The 5,992-nt window shown below is 56.1% G+C and overlaps 1 protein-coding gene across 1 annotated transcript in view; it reads left to right on the top strand.

Moving 5' to 3' along the window:
• Window positions 1–5,791: 5,791 nt before the first annotated feature.
• Window positions 5,792–5,992, top strand: part of SATB2 (SATB homeobox 2) — a 189,364-nt gene continuing 189,163 nt past the window's right edge. Inside the window, 1 exon segment of the mRNA XM_007469194.1 lies at window positions 5,792–5,992. This exon segment is cut by the window's right edge and continues 541 nt beyond it. The gene's annotated coding sequence lies outside the window, so the exon portion shown is untranslated.

Here is a 5,992-nt window from a genome sequence, read left to right as displayed (position 1 = left end):
CCGCCGCATTCTGAACCCCAGGACTTGGGGCGACGTGTAAGGCCGGCTCCGGGACGCAGCGGACTGAACCGGCGCCGCAGGTTCGGGCCGCAGCCCACGCGGTGGCGCTGTCGGGAGAGGACGCCTCAGCTCAGGTCTGGGACACGGGCCTTGACCCGGGCTTGGGGGTGACGGGGCCGCGATGACGAGTCGAGGCCGTGGGTTTTTTCGCCGCCACCTGGGGCCCGGGATTTGGAGATGGGACCGACCATCTTCTTCCTGTCTCAGTGTTTCCCGACAGAAAAAGCAGCGGGTCCGGAACGCGACTCTGGGCTCCCATCCCGGCCGCCCCGGGTGGGGGCGGGGAGGTAGCGGCGGCTTCTTTGGCGTTTCGTTTTCTTTCCCTCTTTGCCTTGCTACCCCGTGGTTGAAAGTCGATTTCTACTTAAAAAAAAAAAAAAAAAAAAAAAAAAAAAAAAAAATGAAATGCGATTTCCACTTAAAAAAAAAAAAAAAAAAAAAAAAAAAAGAACAACAACAGCAACAACAACAACAAAAACCCCAACTAGATTAGCAGGGCCGTCGTTCTCTCGCTGCGCGGCTGCAGCAGGAGATCCAGCTCCTAAGCTCTTGGGTCTGTAAAAGAATGAAGGGATCCGGGAGCCCCGGGGGCGTTGTCCTGTGTCGCTGGAGTAGTGCTCGGTGCCCGCAGGCCCTCCGCCCTCCCGGGCCTCCCGGCCCGCCGCCACGGCGAAAGCACACCCAGCGACTCCCCTTGGCTTCGAAGCCTGTCCGCTGACTTTCCTTGCTCCGGGCAGTCAGTGCCCACCCCCGACGCCCTCTCCCATGCCCTACATGTGGGACCCTGGTGCCGAAAGCTCTCCGTCTTCGCCCGAGGCAGCTCCGGGGGCCGACTTTCGCGCGTTCCCTCCCGAGCTCTGGGCCTCTGCACTGTCTGTTCCCCTGACCCCCGACCCTCGGGCATCTTGGGTGTTCCGCTCACCGTCTAACGCGGACTAGTCGCCCACCACCTTTCCCCAATCAGCCGTCTCCCTGGGACGCATCTCGCTGTCCGGGCTGCAGGGGCTCGTTCCTTTGAGGATGGGAGCACGACCTCCACTGCCCCTGCCTTAGGCGGCCCGACGGTCTCCTCACCGCTCCGCCCCCGCCCAGGCCCCTGGAGCCGCTGGGGGAGACAGGAGGAATTTATCTTTGACTGGCGCGGGCTGGGATTTGTCCGGCTCTGATGCCAACGAGGAAGACGTGCGGATAACGAAGTAAGTGTCCCCCGCCCCTGCGCTCCGGCCAGTCCCCAGACGCCCCGGGGCAGCCTGGGAAAGGGCAGGAGCCCACCCTGGTCGATCTGTCCTTCTAGGCGCGTTCCCCACGGGGCATTCTGGCGCCGGGCCCTTGTTCCCTCGGCGCATCCAATTTCCAATCCAAGCCCCGCGCAGTTATGCGGCCTGCGAAAATGTTGGTCACCCAGCTCTCCTCGGACACTCAGTGGCGGAAATTGGCTTCAGAGCTGGTGTGGGCTTCAAGTGAAAGGAACGATTCCCTCCCGCCTCCTCTCGCCCCCAGCAGAGCAAGCCCCGGGCGGGGGGTGGGGTGGGGTGGGGGAGAGGCAGGCCCGCGTGGGTTCCTAAGAGCCGTCAAAGGTTGTTGACGCTGGCCATTCCCATAGAATTTTCTCCTGTGCTTGCGGTAGTGGAGGGGAAAGGCGGCACAACTTTCCCGTGTTCTCTAAGATGCAGCGCACGGCTGGGAGGGCCTTTTGGGTGACCGGACCTGAAATCCTGGGAGCCTGGTGATAGATGCTGGGCACAGGCCACGGCGGCCCAGCAGAGAGCCAGGATCCCACGCCCAGCACCCGGCACCCTGCGCCGGGGCAGTCGGGCCTAGGCCGTCCCGCGCGGGCATCAGGGAAGGAAGGTTGGCCAGAGTTGACAGTTAGCACGGCACAAACCTCGGTGTCGAGAGACAGAAATCAAGAAATGTCATTAAAAGTGCAGACCATAAAATAAGGGAGAAGAAAGGCCCGACGAGAGATAGAAAAAGGGAGAACATGGAAATAAGAAAAAGCATATATACTTAAGCCCAGCGTATAAAGACCCGTTGATTTTTAAAATAACAAATCTCGGTGTGATTATGAAAGACAGACGACCTTTGACTAAATAACATATGAAAAAAATTGGGAGTGGGGGAGGATGGGGGGAAAAGTCTGAGTAGATTCCCGACAAAAACGTCAGTGAGAAGCAATCTGAGGTATAAAAATGTCCCCCAAAGTGAACTTTATGCTTTGAGCACTGGAGCAAACTATCATGTAATGCGCAAAAATGCGTTCGGGATCAAATTATTTTTTAAAAAAGTAATTAAAACCAATTCTTTTCTTGAGTGTGATTTTGTTTTAAAACTGTCTGGAAATAAGCCACTTGAGGAATATAAAACAAAACCAAACAAAGCTTTTGAAATCATCATAATTTATTTACTGTTTTAAAAAGTAGAATATCCTAGCAAAAGGTAAAAATATTATTTAAAATTTCTTATTGTCAAAATTAAACATGCTGGAAATAATCACTTACTTCAGTTGAAATAAGGTCAATACAAAAATTGTGTAGTAAAAAGCTTATGTAATTTGAAACAGAAAAGGCCTTCATTAGAGACAAAACTCAAGAGGGGAAAGGAAAAAAAACCCATACCGGGCATATATCACAAAAATCCCTAAAATTCTTCCTTTTTAAATCGAAAGAAATCTGTAAAATTTCTGAACACAAATCTCCAAACATTCAAAATACATTTCTGGTAATAATTCATAGTATTTGACATTTTCTTCTACGTTTAATGCAATTTAAAAATTTTGAGTTCTTTTGCCCCAAATGATAGATTTGTTCATTACCAAAAATGATCAAGAGTAACTCCAATTAAGAGAAACATCGATGAATTAAAAAGAGTGCAGAATCTGAAAACAAACTAGCCACAATGTACATTTAATTGTACTTAACTGTAAACTTTATTTAAATCGCCCGTCTCAGGGGTTTAATAATTTAGAATCAATAGTTCCTTTCAAAACATAATAAAATATTTACACTTTATAAAATATTAACCGATTAACAATACGGCTGTGTTGTTTATAAGAGTGTAACTGAAGTCCCCATAATCATGCTGTTGACATAAGCCTGTGAGGTTAGCGAAGTGATCCTTCGCAAAATGTAAATGAAGATCTTCAGACAGTGGTGTTTATAAAATAGCTCATTAATGACTTAAGATTGAATCGCTCCAACCATTCGCATCATCAGATATAATAATAGTGACGAATCAGACAGGAAAGATCCTGGCTAAACCATTTGCATTTTTTTCCAGAAGTACTGAAGTCCTAATATCACCAATTCTTCTAAGTTCCTGGACATTGATCCGGAGGAGGATTCTGCAGTTCAACACCAAGGTAAGGAAAGAAACAGCATTATTATCGTTGTTAAGGTATTAATAAGAAATGCGCCTTTTCCCCATTTTGAAAACGGGCTTAAACTTTTGACAGTGGCAGTAGTTGGCTTTTGCAACACCCTCTTCCCATTCCGACTTGATATTACAGATTTTTTAAAAAAGTTTGTCAATCGAACTTACAGTTTGTTTCTTTGCAGCCCCAAACCTTTTAGCTACCACCACGAAGTTGGTTTGCTAGAACCACTTTGTTCTCACAGACTCCGAATTGTGCGTTTTCTCTAACTCGTTCTTTAGGGGAGGTGGGAGGGGGATGAGGTTGGAGGGCACAGGGAAAAGCAAACGCAGCCCAAAACCCCCAGGCTGGCTCCCCGAAGCTTTGCTATCCATCTCGCTTCCTTTCTCCGCTCGTCTCCCACCGCCTCTCGGGTCGCCTAGCGCTCCTTTGGAACTTGGTGGGCGGCGACTGGGTGCGGGGTCCTTCGGATTCTGGGCTCTGAGACTTAGGCCGGGGGCAGGTTTCACTTCTGGGACCCTTTCTCTTCCAGAGTCTCCCCCGTCTCCCAGTTTCCTGCTTTTGGGGGGAGGCCAGGTGCACGCCGCGCACCGGTTCGTGCGGCGAGTGGACGGCGGCCTGGCCCCGGGTACACTGGGCTGACGCGGCTTTCCGCGGCGGGTGCACCCGACCGAAATTTCCATAATTGCCCCCCGAGCGCGTTTCCCGATATCGAATTTAGTTTGGCCCTCTGGCGCCGCCGTAGAGTCAGCGCTTCTTAAGGGAGACCGGCGGCTCAGCCGACGAGATGGTTGGGAGTCCTCGGGGTCCCAGGGGTTTGGAGGGAGAACCAAGGTGTGCGGGAGCGACTAGAGATATCGCCAGCTCAGGAGGCTTCATTGGCCTCAAGACGGGCGGGGGCGCGTCCACATTTTCCCGCTTCAGGTCGGGACCGCGAGTGTCAGCAGGCGCCCCCGGGGTCTCGCGGGGGCCGCGGCTCCTTCCCACGTGCTTTCTTTAAGGAGGTTCCGCGTCCAAGAGGGATCTTAGGGACAAAAGCGCGGCCAGAGCCCGGTCTGCTCGGCTAGCGCCCGGGCCACCTTAAATGAGCACCGCGGCCGGAGCCGGGCTACGGGCGACTGCGGCCGCGGGAGTCGGCAAAAGTTTGTGGCTCAGTTACGCCTTCGCCGGACCTGCTGGGGACGCCCCCGCACGGCCTCCCCTGGGATGGGGAGGCCGGGTCCCCACCGCACAGCTCTGACCGCGCTCTCAGCCTAGGGCCCGAGCGGCTTGGGATCCCAGGAGTCCCAGCCCAGCAGCCAGCGGACAGGGAGCCCCGCCGCCCTCGCTGCCACCGCGTCACGGCCTGCAGGCTGCCCGGGCTGCGCCGCTCGAGATGTCGCCGGCGCTGCGAGCGCTCCAGGGACGTCATCCAGGGATGCTCCCCGCCCTGCGACCCTCCTGCAGCCCCCTTCCCTGTGCCACCCGCCGCCCGGCGGGCAGTGCTGGTGCTCCTGCCATTCGGGACACCCGGGCTATTGTTCTGGACCCACGGCAGCGCCAACTCTGAGGGAGAAGCGGCCTTCCTAGCGCGTGCGGCGGCGCGGCGGGCCCGGACGGCTGGCTCCGCACGGAGGGGGAGCTCGAAGGCACCGGGAAAAGTTGTTCGGAGGGGCGGAGGCGGTGCGTGGTGGGCGGAGGCGGTGGGTGGGGGAGGTGATAGCCCTCCTATCTCCAAAGTCGAAAGTACTCCGCGTAGTTAGCAGAACCCGGAGCCGAGGCAGACGTGGTTGCCTCCTGCGCGTGGGTCTGTGCCTCCGCCGGGAGACAGGCAACCACCGCCTACCTTGCCGCCGCCTCCGAGCCGGGACTAGTGCGCCTCAGGGCTGGGCGAGGCGGCCGCGCCCTGGACCCGCCGGGAGGAGGAGGAGGAGGAGGAGGACGAGACCCCGGGCCCCAGCTCCCGCCTGTACCCGGGCGCAGCCACCCACCAGCCGCGGCCACCGCCTCGCGAGGCCCTCGGTTCCCTGCCATAGGTCCCCCGCCGCGCCGCGCGCGCGCGGTCCTCGCCACACCGCTCTCCCACCGCCGACTCTCTCCTTCCTTCTCCCTCCTCCCTGCTTCCCACCCGCCCCTCTCCAGTCCCTCTGCCTCCTCTGCAGCTCCGCCGCTGTTCGGTCGCCGGCCTCACAGCGATTGATTGATTGATGTTTAATTTCCTGCCAGGCGGGGCCCCCTCCCCCCGCAACCTCCCCGGCCCTCCTCCCCGCCCCCCCACTCTCTTCCTTCAGTGCGGTGGACCAGTCTGGCTCGGGTTTAGATCTTTTCCCCCCAACCCCCATCCCGAAATAACCCAGAGACTTCCCCTACCCCCGCCCCAAATTATTATTTTGAAGGCGCTAGATCTGGGGACGGACAGGGGGAGGGGGAGAAATCGGAAACCGAGGACAACCCAAAAGGACTCACTTTGCCTGATGACTCAACGCAACTAATAATCATCTCCCTCTCACTGTGTCTCTCTCTGCGGCTTGTCAGTGAGTCCGGCTTCGGCTGCTGGCGGCGGCGGCCGAGAGGGGAGAG

This window comes from Lipotes vexillifer, unplaced genomic scaffold, assembly GCF_000442215.2.
Source record: "Lipotes vexillifer unplaced genomic scaffold, Lipotes_vexillifer_v1.1 scaffold648, whole genome shotgun sequence".
Classification (NCBI taxonomy): Eukaryota; Metazoa; Chordata; class Mammalia; order Artiodactyla; family Lipotidae; genus Lipotes; species Lipotes vexillifer.
The sequence above is the reverse complement of the archived record's forward strand: the minus strand, read 5'-3'. Positions and strand labels throughout refer to the sequence as shown.